Genomic DNA, 14,346 nt, shown 5'->3' on the forward strand with positions numbered 1-14,346 from the left:
GAATAATTTCTAAGCATTCTGAAGGAAGATAATTTTAAACAGAAATTATGCTTAGTCAAATTATCATTTAATTGATTTCAGGTATGCATTCAGGTATAGATTTAATTAAAACAATTTTTCTCTGAAAACTATTATATTGTCTTTTTCAAAAGATTAATAAGATAAACTTCTAGAATCAAATGAAAGAACAATAAAGAGGCAAAAAATATGAGTTGGATAAAGAGAATTTTTAAAATATTACAGACAAATTATACCAATAAACTGAAAAATTTGACAAAATGCATCAGTATCTAAGAGCATAAAAATAAGCAAGTTTAACCCAAGCATAGAGAAAAATCTTTAATGGACTAATAGCTATAAAAGAAATTTAAAATGAGATTAAAGCTTCATCTAGAAAAAAGTGCTAAATTTTATAGATACTTATACCAGAGCTTCAAGAAGTGGTACCTATTGCCTTAATTCAAATAAGTGAGCAATTTTAGGAAGTGGTATTGATTCGATTAAGTTATTTTAAAAGACAGAAAAAATGAAGAACTCATGCATTAAATGAACACATTATAAAAGGCATATTGGTTTAGGAAATATTAAAGGGTGGGAAAAAAAGGACAATTCTTTTTATTTTTTACACCCATCCAAAGCCCAAAAGATGGAAATCTTCAATTTTTTGTATGGCTCTCATAAATGGATACCAAGGAGGGGACAAGAATCATACATATGCACACACAAACACACACACAATTACAAGCTAATTATTTATGAATAGATTTGCCCAAAAAAATCAACAAACATTTACTGAATCAAAAGAATACATTAAATAATGAGTTAAAGCTGTATTACTGACATAAACACATGGCATATAATACAGTTAGGGCCTGCCATAACACAGGAAAAGAAATATATAAAATGTAATCATAGGAGTTCCCATCATGGCTCAGTGATTAACGAATCCGACTAGGAACCATAGCGTTGTGGGTTCAATCCCTGGCCTTGCTCAGTGGGTTAAGGATCTGGCATTGCCATTAGCTGTGGTGTAGGTTGCAGACGCGGCTCAGATCCCGTGTTGCTGTGACTCTAGTGTAGGCCGGCAGCTACAGCTCCAATTATACCCCTAGCCTGGGAACCTCCATATGCCATGGGAGCAGCCCTTAGAAAAGGCAGAAAGACAATAATAATAATAATAAAATAAAATAAAATAAAATAAAATGTAATCACAGAAAACATTAAGTCATGTTCTTTCAAGTTAGTGAAATTACCATGAAGAAACTGCCTTGCCCCCGACTCAAGAGTTTTGAAGTCCAATTCCTTGGTGGTGGCAATTACTGTTGGTAGTTGTCCTCTCCAGGCCAAATACCAAACGGTGTAATTCTAAGTTTCATGGCTAAGGATAATTCTCTTACTGCTTTGTAGCAAGTTTTAGTGGGCTAATCCAGGAATACAGGAATATTGGACCACAAGAATACTGTAAAATCAACTACCCATCATTCACCTCCCTACTTTCTGAGTTACTTCTTGTTCTCTCCAGCTTCATCCTCTCCTGCATATCTCTTGCCCACCCCCAAAGGATGAAAATACTAGTTTTTCTCCAATTATGAACTGAAGCTAGGCAGAAGGTAGAGTCTAATTTCCAGTCCTATTACATTCAAGTTTGATTATTGGCTACATTACTGTAGAGTTCATTGTAAAATTATACTCAAATATACAGCATAATATCATACCTGTAAAAAAATATATATTTAGAGTAAACTAAAATTTGATTACACTATACACAGTACACTATACACACTATACAACTAATCTATGAAAGACCAAAACATTCACACCTAAATGATGTGCATAATTATATAATTAATTATAGTTAAAACTACACTTTTCTGCAAATTAAAAAAATTCTATGTTCTTTTAGGACTACAGAAAATTTATATGTAAGAGAACTAAAACAGAAGAACCAGACCTAAACTGGGAAAAAATTACCCTGTGAAAGTAATATTTGAACTGTGCCTGAAAGAAATCTAGGATATTTTACCAAAGTTACAGTTCCTACTACACAGTGAATTATGGATATATATTGTTGCTTGGAAAAAAATTTAATTGGCCAAAGAAATAAATCACACACCCTAACCTCTCTTATGTAATGATACAAAGAGAAAAAGATAATATATGTATGGCCCATGGGTAAATGGACAAAGCTGACTGTATTTGAAGTAATTAGCCCATGTAGTCCATATGAGCTCACTTTTAGAATCCATATGTATTGTGTCTAATGAAGGTAAGATATAAAAGATAATACAGAAAGTATAAAACATTGTTCTTGCTTATTATCTAGTTATGAAATGAGCCATAAATACACATGCAACTTTCAAGTGAAAATTAAGTAAATATACTAGATAAAATAATTTAAAATTAGGAATGAATGCTAAATAAGTGGCTTATAAATAATAAATCTTAAGATGAGGACAGATCACAATAAATCTAAAATAGTTTGAAAAAAAATCACTGTTGTTACAATGATGGGAGAAAGAGTAGATCTCAGAAGGCTAAATGCATGCTGCCTGTGGAAAGGAGAATGAGAAGGAAAATTTTTTTGATTACCTGAAAGTCTAAATGCAAAATTTAAGATATATAAATATAGGCATCATTCAAAAATAAAGGAAATCAAAAAATAAGCAAAATTTTAAAGTAGGATAGTTTATTGGATATTCCCCATATCTGCAAGAGTAATCCAGTTCTACACTAGAACAAAATCAGATATCTCCATTGAAAACTATGAGTCATATGATAAATTCTAGGATTCAGGAATATTAGGATGCCTTATAAAACCATAAATAAGAAGCCCCAATGTTTGGATTTTACCAAAGTTTAAGCCACATATTTTAGTTTAATTTTTTAAAGATGGAAGAAGAAGTAAGTTTATCCTGCTTGCCCACCAGGCAATCAATTTTGTATGTTTTGTGTTCACTGTTTATCTTAAAGTCGTACATACATTATCCTACAGCCAAGCTCTCCAAGAACACACAGACATAGCAAAGACTCTCACATAGAAATGTCTTTTTTAAGGATGATGATTCTAGGATAAAACTTTGAACTTCAATTTGCTATGAAATTGTACACATAACTAATCACAAGATCCAATATTTTCTTACACACTTTTTTACAATTATAGCCAACATTTAAAACCAAGTGAATTATCTAGATATGAAATGAAAACTCTACCCATCACTGCAGTGTCTTTAAGAGGAATACATAAAATTTAATATGTAGATCTTTATATGCTATCATCATTATTTGATAAAAGTAAATGTTTAATCCTCCAAAATGTAATGTTCGTTCTATCAGTGGTGGAAATACAGCATGGAGCATATTTTTCTTACTTTGAAAACAAAACAAAAATATTTCTAACATGAAATACCTTAAATATGAAAATATCTTAAAGCAAAAACATCTTAAACATGAAATAATTTCTTTATATTATACCTTTTCAAAGTAAAATTTATTTTATAGAAATTAAGTCTATTAAAATGATACTCAGAACTACTTGTCATTTTTTGAATTTTTTCTGCCTTATGTTCTACATAACTTTTAATAAGTATTTCTAGAACATGCATTCTTGTTAGAGTCATGTTCCCCTAACTGTCTGTTGACCTGTATAGAATACAAGCATTCACAGGTTTCCAGTGCTTTGCAGATTTCAAGACCAAATCTAATTTTTCACAGCATTAAAAAAACAAAAACAAAAATCCTTTCTGTAGAGCCTTCTAAACACTTCAAAGGAGTCTGCAGAGGTTCCAATGGGATCTATCTGTCTTATTTGAATTATTTTCGAAGGACCATAAACATAACCTTATATGAAAGATAAATGATGCTTAGTTTATTTTCAGAATTTTACATCTAATATGTGTGCCTTACCGTCTTTCTTCTTTTGCCAGCTCAAAATCAGCACAGGATCTATCCAGAATTTTGTAGCAACAAACACTCTTTCCTAGGAAATCAAGAAGGGAGAAATGCAATGGAGACGCCATTGAACCAGGAGTGAGAGACTGTCCTGCTCTGCGTGAGGGTAGGGACTGTCTCTTGCCTTCTCTCTACTTTAATTCCCTCAAATGGAAATTAGTGAATACAGACATGTGTCCTATCTTTTTTAGGGACTTTTGTGATAGTCATGTAAGTGAATATTTTTGAGAGAAATTTATAAACTGCAAGGTGCTAAAGAAAGTTAAAAAATCTGAAAATCACTAATAATGAAAAAAATAGTGAATTTCTCCCCTTTCTACCTCCTGGTGATGTGGTAAAGTCACATCCTACAGGTGAATCCTCAATATGTCCTACTTGTATTCTACCTCCTCCCTTTTAGAATGAATTCAGCAACCTATGCTATAAAACAAACTAAATCTGTACCTGCACAAAACTTTTAAAAAATTCCACACATAAATATACACAAGCCTTTCAAATCTCACACAGAAATTAGGTTAGATTGCAGGCCCAAGACCTATTACTCAATATTTATTGAGATAGACATGTGATTTAAACCTAAGATGAGAACAGAAAACGCAATCATTATCCTTCTATTTGGCACATCTGTGAAAAGCTATTATGACCTATTTCATTATACCTTTTCATTATGCTGTTTACTATGTTAATTGAAACATTATAATGTTGAAGGTATATAAAAGATTCTTTAAGCACACAGCTTATACCCAAATAAATCTTCTAAGACAGAACATTTTAGAACTCATATTAATGTTATAGTACAGAAATATCTAGGAGAACTTGGAGTAAATACAAATGAATGTCATCAAAGGAGAACAGAAGTGATAGTCAAGCCCTCTTTATTGATTTGATTGTTTGGTTAGCAGGCTTTTAATCAGGTCAAGATCACCCCTCAGGAAAAAACCCTCTACCTTTAGAAAAAGATAACTAGGTGCCATTAGAGTGGGAGCCAACTAAAGCACCTATTTGAACACTGAGAACTGTCATGCTAGCTCCCGACCTCAGAAGAATGCTTTAAAAGGCAAAGGTCTTTATTTCAGAATTTAAATTGTGGCTCAAATGCAAATGTTTCTTTTCCTTCTTGGAACAATACTTTGTAAATACATTTGATTGAATTTATCAGAATAAATTGAAAACTTTCAAAATAAGACAGGAATAATATTTCTAATTTGTGACATTGGAACATGACAGCAGCATTTTGAGGTGACTGTTTAATGTGTACACGTGATGCTGACAAATGTATTTCCTCCCTAAAAGTTAGATTTCATGGTAGTGGATTTTTAAATAGGTGACTAATGTTTTTGACAAGCCTAAAATTTCTGGAAATGTTCTCTCATTCATTGGAACAAAATGATTTAGCATGAATCTCTGGGTCGTGATTTTCAAAAGTCTTCAGAAAAAAATTATGGAGCAACTTTTGCAACCGTTATTTTTAGATGAGGTAAATATGGTGACAATAAAAGTTAACTAGTTGTGTCCTGGGTTCTACAAAATAAGTAAAGTATCATTTGTGAATTTAACTCTAACAGTAAAGGATTTTAATGGTTTACACAATGTCATATTTGTTTTAAAAATCCACTTCACCTGCTGTATAAAACTGGGAACTATATTTAGTTACTTACGATGGAGCATAATAATGTGACAGAAAAGAATGCATATATGTATGTGTGAATGGGTCACCTTGCTATACAGTAGAAAATTGACAGAACACTGTAAACCACCTACAATGGAGAAAAATAAAAGTCATTAAAATATAAAAAATAAAATAAAAATCCCCTTCAAAATACAGTCTACATACACATCTTTTTAGAAGAAGAGCTACCTAATAGCCAGATATTACAGAAAATAGATATTGTGCCAGTTTGAAAACTAGCTAATAACTTCAGTCACCTGAAAGTGACTTGCCAATAGAATTTAATGAAGCTTTACATATTAACATTTCATAAGTCTGCAGTGAATAAGTAGCAGCTATTAACTTTCTTTTAAAATATACAGTGGGCTATAGATTTATTTTATATTAGAGGAAAACAATATATAAGCTGTCAATTTTTAAAACACATGATTTGGGACCTTTATACCACATCAAATAAACCAGTTTAAGCTTAGCCTTTATATAGCCAAATAGAAAACAACATACACACAATGTCTTCATTTAATAGTACCTCTAAGTATAAAAAACGAAGTTCCAAATCTTGCTTCTGAGGCAATCCACAAGTATTTCTATTTCTCTAATTTTTTCTTGAATAATATGTTAATCTTATCAAATTTGGCTTTCAAGCAGGTGAAACTTAGCATTTTCTGTCTATCTCTAGGAGTAGATATTAAGATTTGTTAATTTTTGTGATTTATTTTAATCTGACCATGGATACATCAGGGTTTTTCATGGTAATAATATCATATAGCCAACACAAAATTAATAATTTCTCATGAGGAATCATTTGAAAGAATCCCAACACATGGGTTTTATTCCACACCTCTAAATACATGAATGAATGGTGGGGTTCCTCTGATGTAAGGCAGACACTAAGAGAATGTCTATGATGTAGAGGTACACAAAATGGTATTATATTGTTCTTCAGAAGATGAAATCCTCTAGTTTTTATTTGAGAACACTCAGAATCATGTATTTAACCTCTGTGTGGTCTGCTGACATGACCCTGGCATGACAGATGGTCACCCCAAGTCTCTCACTGATTATCCACTCATGTCTTATTTTTATCATTAGATATTTAGCTTAAGATAACCAATATGACTGTTGTTTTTTCCAATACTCATGATTCTTTCTCATGCAACTTATACATATGTATATAAACATATTTTATATAAATGTATTCTGGCCATACCATGGCATGCAGAAGTTCCCAGGCCAGGTTTCAAATCCATGCCAAAGCAATGGCAACACTAGATCCTTAACTGCTAGCCTGCAAAGGAACTCTGAGAATTATATTCTTTTTATGTCAAATACCATGCATTTCCCCACTTTTTTGTGGCAGACACATTAATGGCTTCCCCTACTTAAACATGTATGTTCTTACTGACCATACAGCAATAAACATAGCAACTCACCTTCTTTCTCTTGTCCTTGCTAAGTACCATTTTTCTCCTTTTACTCTTCCTCAAGTCTCTACCTCTCCAACTACACACTACCTCTGTCACCACCACAGCATGCCGGGTACCTTCCAATTGTTCTACACAGGGCTCCCTGAGTACTTGACATATTTTATCTTCTGGTAAATGTTCTCCTGTTCATTTTAAAGATTAACCAACTAAGATCTGGACAGTTATTAATTTATCCTTAATTAATAAGCTCTCTGTTCTAAACTATATTTTCTTCTATAACTCCTATTAGGCTACCTAAATATACTTGACAGTGGCTGATTTTCAGGACTCATCATTTTGTCACCAAGACAACATTAGTAGGAAGCAAAAAGTTTATATTTCATTTTTATCAGGTTGCCATAACTAAAAACACATAATGAAGAAATTCTGTATTTCTTATACTGCAACATCATTTAAGTATCATGAATTATGGAAAGTTTCCCCTTAATCAACATACATATTTCTTTCTCTACTTTCTAAAAAATTCCTGATTCCAAACTTAATGTTTTCTGAGTCTTCAATCCAAGGTATCCAGCCATCAAGAGCGTTAAGCAGTCCTTATAGCCCCAAATACCATATAAAGCATATAAAGCTGAGACATGAATATTAACATAGGATTTTCTTATCTTATTGCACACTTGGCATGAATGAGTAGGTTTATGGTTTATTATTCTATTTTAGGCAATTTTTTTAATTTTTGAAAAGCATAAATTTTTAGAGAGTTCCTGCTTACCTTGACTGGAATGCTTTCTGCTAAAGACTAAGATGCTTAAATATTATTTACGATTAAGAGAAAGTATAAATGAAAAACTTAGTGGATCCTTGCCCTTCCATCCTATCAGCTACCACTTATAGCTTACAGGATGTAGCCAGTAGTGTTTGGTGACAATAGCACACTTTTCAACATATCTTAAGGAATCTTACCAAATACCCCATTTTCTTCAAAGACTATTCACATACATTTTTGTTATTTATCTTCATATGCTTAACGATAAGCAGAGGTATATATAATCACCATAAAAAAGTAATATAAATTTAAAGTCATATCATTTTTCCAATGCCTCGAAGAGGTAAATCCAAGAGTAAAGATTGCCATGCTGACTTTACAAGAAGCTAGCCTAAACTGATAAACTAGTAATGGATAATTTCACAAAATTATTACAAATTTGTGAGTGGCTCAAAATTTCCATTGGCATCCTCAGTCATATCAATGCAGTTCCTCCTTTATTTGGATTGCAATTTAAATATGCATATTTCTGCAAGAAATCTTCTATGAATATAGTTCTATAAATACAACAAAATTGAGATCAAGTATTTATTCTGTATATAAATGGCCATGACAGGTTTATGGATGTTGATCAAAAATTATAAAATACATCTACTTTATATCTATATAAAATTGTCTTATATAATTTACAAGTACTCCTTCTCAGGGATTTGATGAGTTATTTTGTCTTTAACTTACTTTAATAGATCAAGCTTGGATAAATATGAAAATCAAATAAAGAAAAATGACTTATTTTTCATGACTCTATTTAGTGTATTTTAATTAAAAAATTCCACAATATTATTAATACTTCATAATTTCATCATTAAAATCAGCACCATTGTAAAAATTAAATTCTATATTTTCTTGCAAATAGGCAATCTATTTTCTTAGAATGAATTTAGTGGTATAATGTGTACAAAAAAAAAATTTGAGAATATCCCAAATGTTCCTTTTCAAACTTTATGATGGTCACGCAAGTGTTTCAAGGATCAATTTTGTACACTTTTGATCAGGAAACTCAGGTCATATGACTATAGTGGCCCATCAGATTATGCAAATGTGTAAAGTGTGTGAGTACATAATAGGGGTGTGGCAAAAATTAACAAGAGTTTATATAACATGCAGACCAGTAAGGTGCATATAAGGCCTGTGGGCCTCCAGCTTATGGTTTCTACTGAGGATAGTTTGAAAACAAAAATGTGTCATTCAGCTATGTCTATACTCTTAGCTAGTTAAAAAGTCCCTCTAGTGACATTTGGGACATACACTTACCTTATTCCAGCAGGTACAAATTCTTTAACCAGACACACACACACACACACACACACACACACACACACACACACACACCACAAAATTTCAGGCAGCCTTTTAAAACTACAAGTGACTTGAATCATGTAAGTTTTTTCTTTCAATTAATAAAAATCCAGAGAGCAGTAAATCTGGGGTTCATCAATTCACATGCTCACAATGCCAGGGATCTAGAGCAAATGCTTTACACTGCTCTTGGATGTCACTACTGCAAAGAGTACCTTTCCAAGGTAAGGAGGAACAGGAAGGGAGAATTTATTTAAATCTCTTATCAGTTCTTTAGAAGAATTCTCTGACTTCTCAGGATGCTGAATTGGATCAGATTTCTAACTCTAAACTGCTCTCTAAAAAAAGATAAAGGAATTTCCATGGTGGATTTATGGACCAAAAAAACATCCTAGAGTTTGTGGTGGGGCCCACCTTCCCTTAGTACATCCACATCAATTCTTTTAACAAAATTAGTTCAATTAGCAAAAAATTAGAAAATCTCTCTCAGATATACAAATAAGAGAACTAACTAGTCTGTGACCCCAGGAGGCCCATTTTATTTACAAGATTATCCCTCCAAATTTTTTCAGTATTTTCCCTTATTTTATGTAACCTCTACATTTCCTGGTTCTTCTAAAAACTCTCATTTTCCTCCTTTCTACTAATTAAGAGTAGTAATTTATATTTCTTATGAAATAATCTAATCTGGCTCTCTCTCTGAAGCCCAAAACACTGAGAGGTTCAGGAACAGATTGACCAATTATGTCAAACAAATGGTCTAGGCAGATAGGGTCACAGTTATCTGGGAGGCAGTCTCCAGAAGGGTAAAGAGACCTAGACATGGTCATACTCACAAGCAGAGAAACCTCACTCTAGAATGTTATTATAGTTCCTAACCATATCAAAACACCCAGAAAGTTGAATCAAACATCCCAAGATGGTCTCCCGCATGTCCAGAAGAAAGTAACTTAAAGTACCAATGGGATTCTAGGGTTGGACAAATCTTTGAAGATAAATGGAATCAACTTCAGAGAGAAAGATACCATATTGCTGCCATTTTTTTTTCCCAAATCACCAGAGCACTGGATATGCTGGTACTATATCTATCCTTCTCAAATAAAGAGTCAGTCTTTACTGAGACAACAATTTTATTTCTACATTAAAACTATAAATACATCACCTAATGATATGATTTTATTTTCTTAGTTTGAAAAGGAAAAGGTGAGGCCAGAAGGAAGCCATAGATTTAGCACAAAGTCATATCATTGGCTGAAGACTGGGGTCAGATCCCAAAACTCCTCATGTCAGATACTACAAAATACATAGCATTTTACATGATGGTGAAATAAATGGCATTATGATTCTTTCATATTTTTTTGTCATTAGGATAGTTGATAGTTTTACATGTAAATCTTATGAATCACTTAAAAAAAAGCCAACTTCACAACTTCTCTTCATTAAACTTTGTAAATTATAACTACATAAAAACCACACTGTCTTTGCATTGGCAAGATAATACTATAGTTTCCATCCAAAACTAGATTGTGAGCTATTGATTATTATCCAGGCTATGGCATATTTTGTTTTTCACATCTATGGAAAATATACTGCTTTAAAATGTCAGTTTAAAAGTATGTTAACCATTCAAAACCATTATTGAATTTAAAAAAAAATATTTGCACCATTATCTAAATTAAACTAATTTTTGGTAAAATACACTTTTGGACTTTCTATACTCTCAATTTCTTTTCTTTCAACCTGAATCATGTTCAAGGATTTTGCAAATTGATGTGCATTATAGCTCAAATGACGTGCACTGAAAAAACAGCAACAAGGTACACATATCATAGCCCAGAATTATTGACATTTATAAAAGTAATGTTCATATTTAAGGTAAAGAGGAGCTAATTCATAGGGCTACATGTCACTATTAACATGTATTAAGAATAGTATTAACTACTGAGAGAAGAGGGAAAAGAAGAAGGGTACCAATTGAGGGAAGGTCAAAAAGGGTGACCCTAATGAAAAGGGAACAGTTGGGTAAGAAAAATAATCACTTGCTTTATAAGAAGGTGCCCTTCAATGCAAAGAAAAATCAAGTACTGGATATAACTCTAACTTATGACATTTTTCAGGTGAGTTTAATGGAAGATTTTTTTTTTCATTCCCATTCTACAAAGCAATCTACAAATAAAAACAAATTTATATGAGAGAATTTTGGTTTGGGGGAAATATTCTTAAGAAAGTAAGAATGTAGTTGATAAAAATGGAGATAGAGAATTTTTTTGGGAAAATAATGATTCTCCCTCCTTTTTAGAAAACTCTAAGTATCATTTGCTAGAATATTATATAGCATTTCTACATGTCTATAAATTGAGCTAGATGGCATACATGCTCTCTTAGAATAGGATATATATGGTCCACTGTAAAAACAGCCTCTTGTTTATAGAAATATAGCTGCTGACAGGAAGGTAAGTATGTGGACAAGATGGCAGGGAGACTCTCCATATTGAAAATTTACAAAGGTTCATTTTTTAAAAAATTTATTTAGTGCTATCCAGTGCCAACATTAGGCATCATGGCTATCAGGAAAGAGAATATATATACCAAAGTTTTATTTCATTTGCCTTGACCTCAAGAACGTATATACACATATGGAGAGTTGAACAATTAAAGGTAAGAGAGAATTAAATACATAATAAATGTCTTAGATAATAACTACCATCAGATAAGAGTGTTTCTCAAGTGATCCACAGAATACTTATTAGGTGTTCAATACACTGAAAGCACTGTTTTGATATTAAACACTGTCACAAGACATGTTTCTACAATATTTTCTTAGCCTCTTTGCTGAAAACTCCATCTTGTCCTGCTTTACTTTACCCCATCTTCCTCCTTGAAAAACAGTCACAGTGGTGGTGAATGACTTAAGCTTAAGCACAAAGACCTAAAGGCATAAGTTATTCACAGGGTCAGCTGAAAGAGGACTTAATGCCTTGGTCTAGGCATGCTGGACCTGTGCAGACTGGCACACCATTTGCACAGCATGATATGTCCTCTTAAGAATAAAAGGAAGAGGAGCCTTATGGCCCCAAGGGGTTTCTGACAGGTCGTTAGAAGGATATTAGCAAGGAGAACCGAGGTGCAAACCTAAGCATGCAGGGTTGCTGCAGATAGGCATGTAGAAACACAATGGTGATTCTCTAGATGCTATGCATAGATAGCTGATGCCAAGCTTCCTCAAATGCTAATGATTATTAAATGCCTAAAGGTCAGAATAAAAGCTTAATCAGCAACTTGCAATGTGACTTTTAAAATAACTTAAAAAAACCTATATCCTGCACCTACAACCCCCTCCTCACTTGATGTAATCCTCAACAGCACAATAAAAGCAGTGTGGTTTCTTGAGGCGGGGCTCTTGGTCCCTGAGACCTTGAGTCTCCTGGTTCCCACCTTTATTTAAGATAAATGTGTCTGTGTCTTGTTTTATGTTAACTTTTTTCCTTGAGTTTCACAGCACCCGTTTTTCAGCCCCATCCTGCTGAGCTGGTCTCGGCAAAACACAACTATGAAATCTTTCATATTATACTTCATTCTTAAAGTTCATAATTCACATTAATATACCATATTTCTCAATCTCAAAACTCATATGTTAGCCAAGCCTGTTTAATCTTAACAGAATATTTTTCAAATTAATTTGATGATGAAACCCCTAATATCAATAAACCTTTTATGTAATGCCTTTTATTCCCAACACATTTTGGGAGATGTCATTTAAAGGAAATGAGATGAAAAAGAGGAGTCTTTTGGGTTAATCTCAGTCAAGATTCACTGTGGAGATGAAACTTCAGGATTTTTGTTTGGTTGGTTAAAGCAGAAGCAAATTAGGAAAACATTATAGGCAGAGAGAAAATAAACCTAACATTTCAATCCACAGTTTCAAAGGAACCTCAGAGCTCATCCCAATACTGAAATCACTCTTTATTTTTTTTTAATTTTTATTTTTTAGTTTTTAGGGCCGCATTCACAGCATACGGCAGTTCCCAGGCTAGGGGTCAAATCAGAGCAGTAGCTGCCGGCCTACGCCACAGCCACAGCAACACGGGATTCAAGCTGTGACTATGACCTACACCAGAGCTCACAGCAACACCGCATCCTTAACCCACTTAGGCCAGAGATCAAACTCACATCCTCTTGGATATTAGTCAGATTCGTTAATCGCTGAGCTACTAAGGGAACTCCTGAAATCACTCTTTAGATTCCACTGTTCTCCTTGGACACATGTAGTAATTGGGGAATTGTTCTGGAGGGAACATTGAGCTCATTGTTACACATCTGCAATCAAAAACTAGAAATATCTAAGTAATTATTGTCCTCCTTGGCTATAATACTCTCACAAGTTTTCAGTTTTATAAACTAAAACTGCCCAGATTTTTTAATAGCTTTCCACAGCACATATTTTTCTACACATTCACCTGTCTTCTTTGTCATGTCCCTCAGCATTTTGACCACCTGGTGAGTACAATGAGGTAAACTTCTCTGGAGGAATCCAAAATCTCATCTTCAGAAATACATTATTCTATTAAGGAAGAGAAACTCATATCTTAATTCTCTCTGGTCTTCATCCATTGATAACAGTGAAAGAAATATTGGGCAATGCTTGTCAGGATGCAGACAGTAACTGAGGATGTCAGAATGGTCCCTAAAGTGGGATAGAAGAGAGGAAACAAGAGCAAATATGATCCAGAGTTACCACCCTTAAAAAGAGAACCATAAAAGAGTTATCCAATATCAGACTGTCAGTTAGACTAAAGATAACTGATAAAGAGACATATCTACTCCTGTTCTTCATGTAATATAAAGATCATCTCACTAGGACGCCACTATAGGCAAAGTAATATGAGAGGTTTCTGATAACCCTCTGGCTACGATTATCATGAAATAGCGCATTCTAATTTATTTGGGTATAAGCACCCATATTCAGTTATCTAATGAGGTAAATTATATGCCAGAATTACTCTCTCACATGATTTTAGGTAGTTGTCAATCAACAGATCTCTTTAGAGATGACAAATTAACCTGAAGTGTATGAAAGAAATGTTTCCAAACCATGTGAACCAAGGGCCTTGATACAAAATGATCCAGTTAGTGTGACAAAAATATATTATGAATATTTTGAGAGACTTGATCATGAT

General features: G+C 33.2%; 1 protein-coding gene across 4 annotated transcripts in view; it reads right to left on the minus strand.

Moving 5' to 3' along the window:
- Window positions 1-14,346, minus strand: part of LOC146406137 (uncharacterized) — an 872,380-nt gene that overhangs the window by 264,352 nt on the left and 593,682 nt on the right. Inside the window, exon 4 of one of the 4 annotated variants that reach the window (XR_014840157.1) lies at window positions 11,682-13,853. The exons of the other annotated variants lie outside the window; for them this stretch is intronic. The gene's annotated coding sequence lies outside the window, so the exon portion shown is untranslated. Of the gene's footprint in view, window positions 1-11,681; window positions 13,854-14,346 lie in introns of those variants that run through there. 4 annotated transcript variants of the gene reach the window in all.

This window comes from Sus scrofa, chromosome 1 (genome assembly GCF_054392235.1).
Source record: "Sus scrofa isolate SSC_HxYL_T2T_F1_AM1 chromosome 1, Sscrofa_HxYL_maternal_Yorkshire_Landrace_v2.0, whole genome shotgun sequence".
In the NCBI taxonomy this organism is placed as follows: domain Eukaryota; kingdom Metazoa; phylum Chordata; class Mammalia; order Artiodactyla; family Suidae; genus Sus; species Sus scrofa.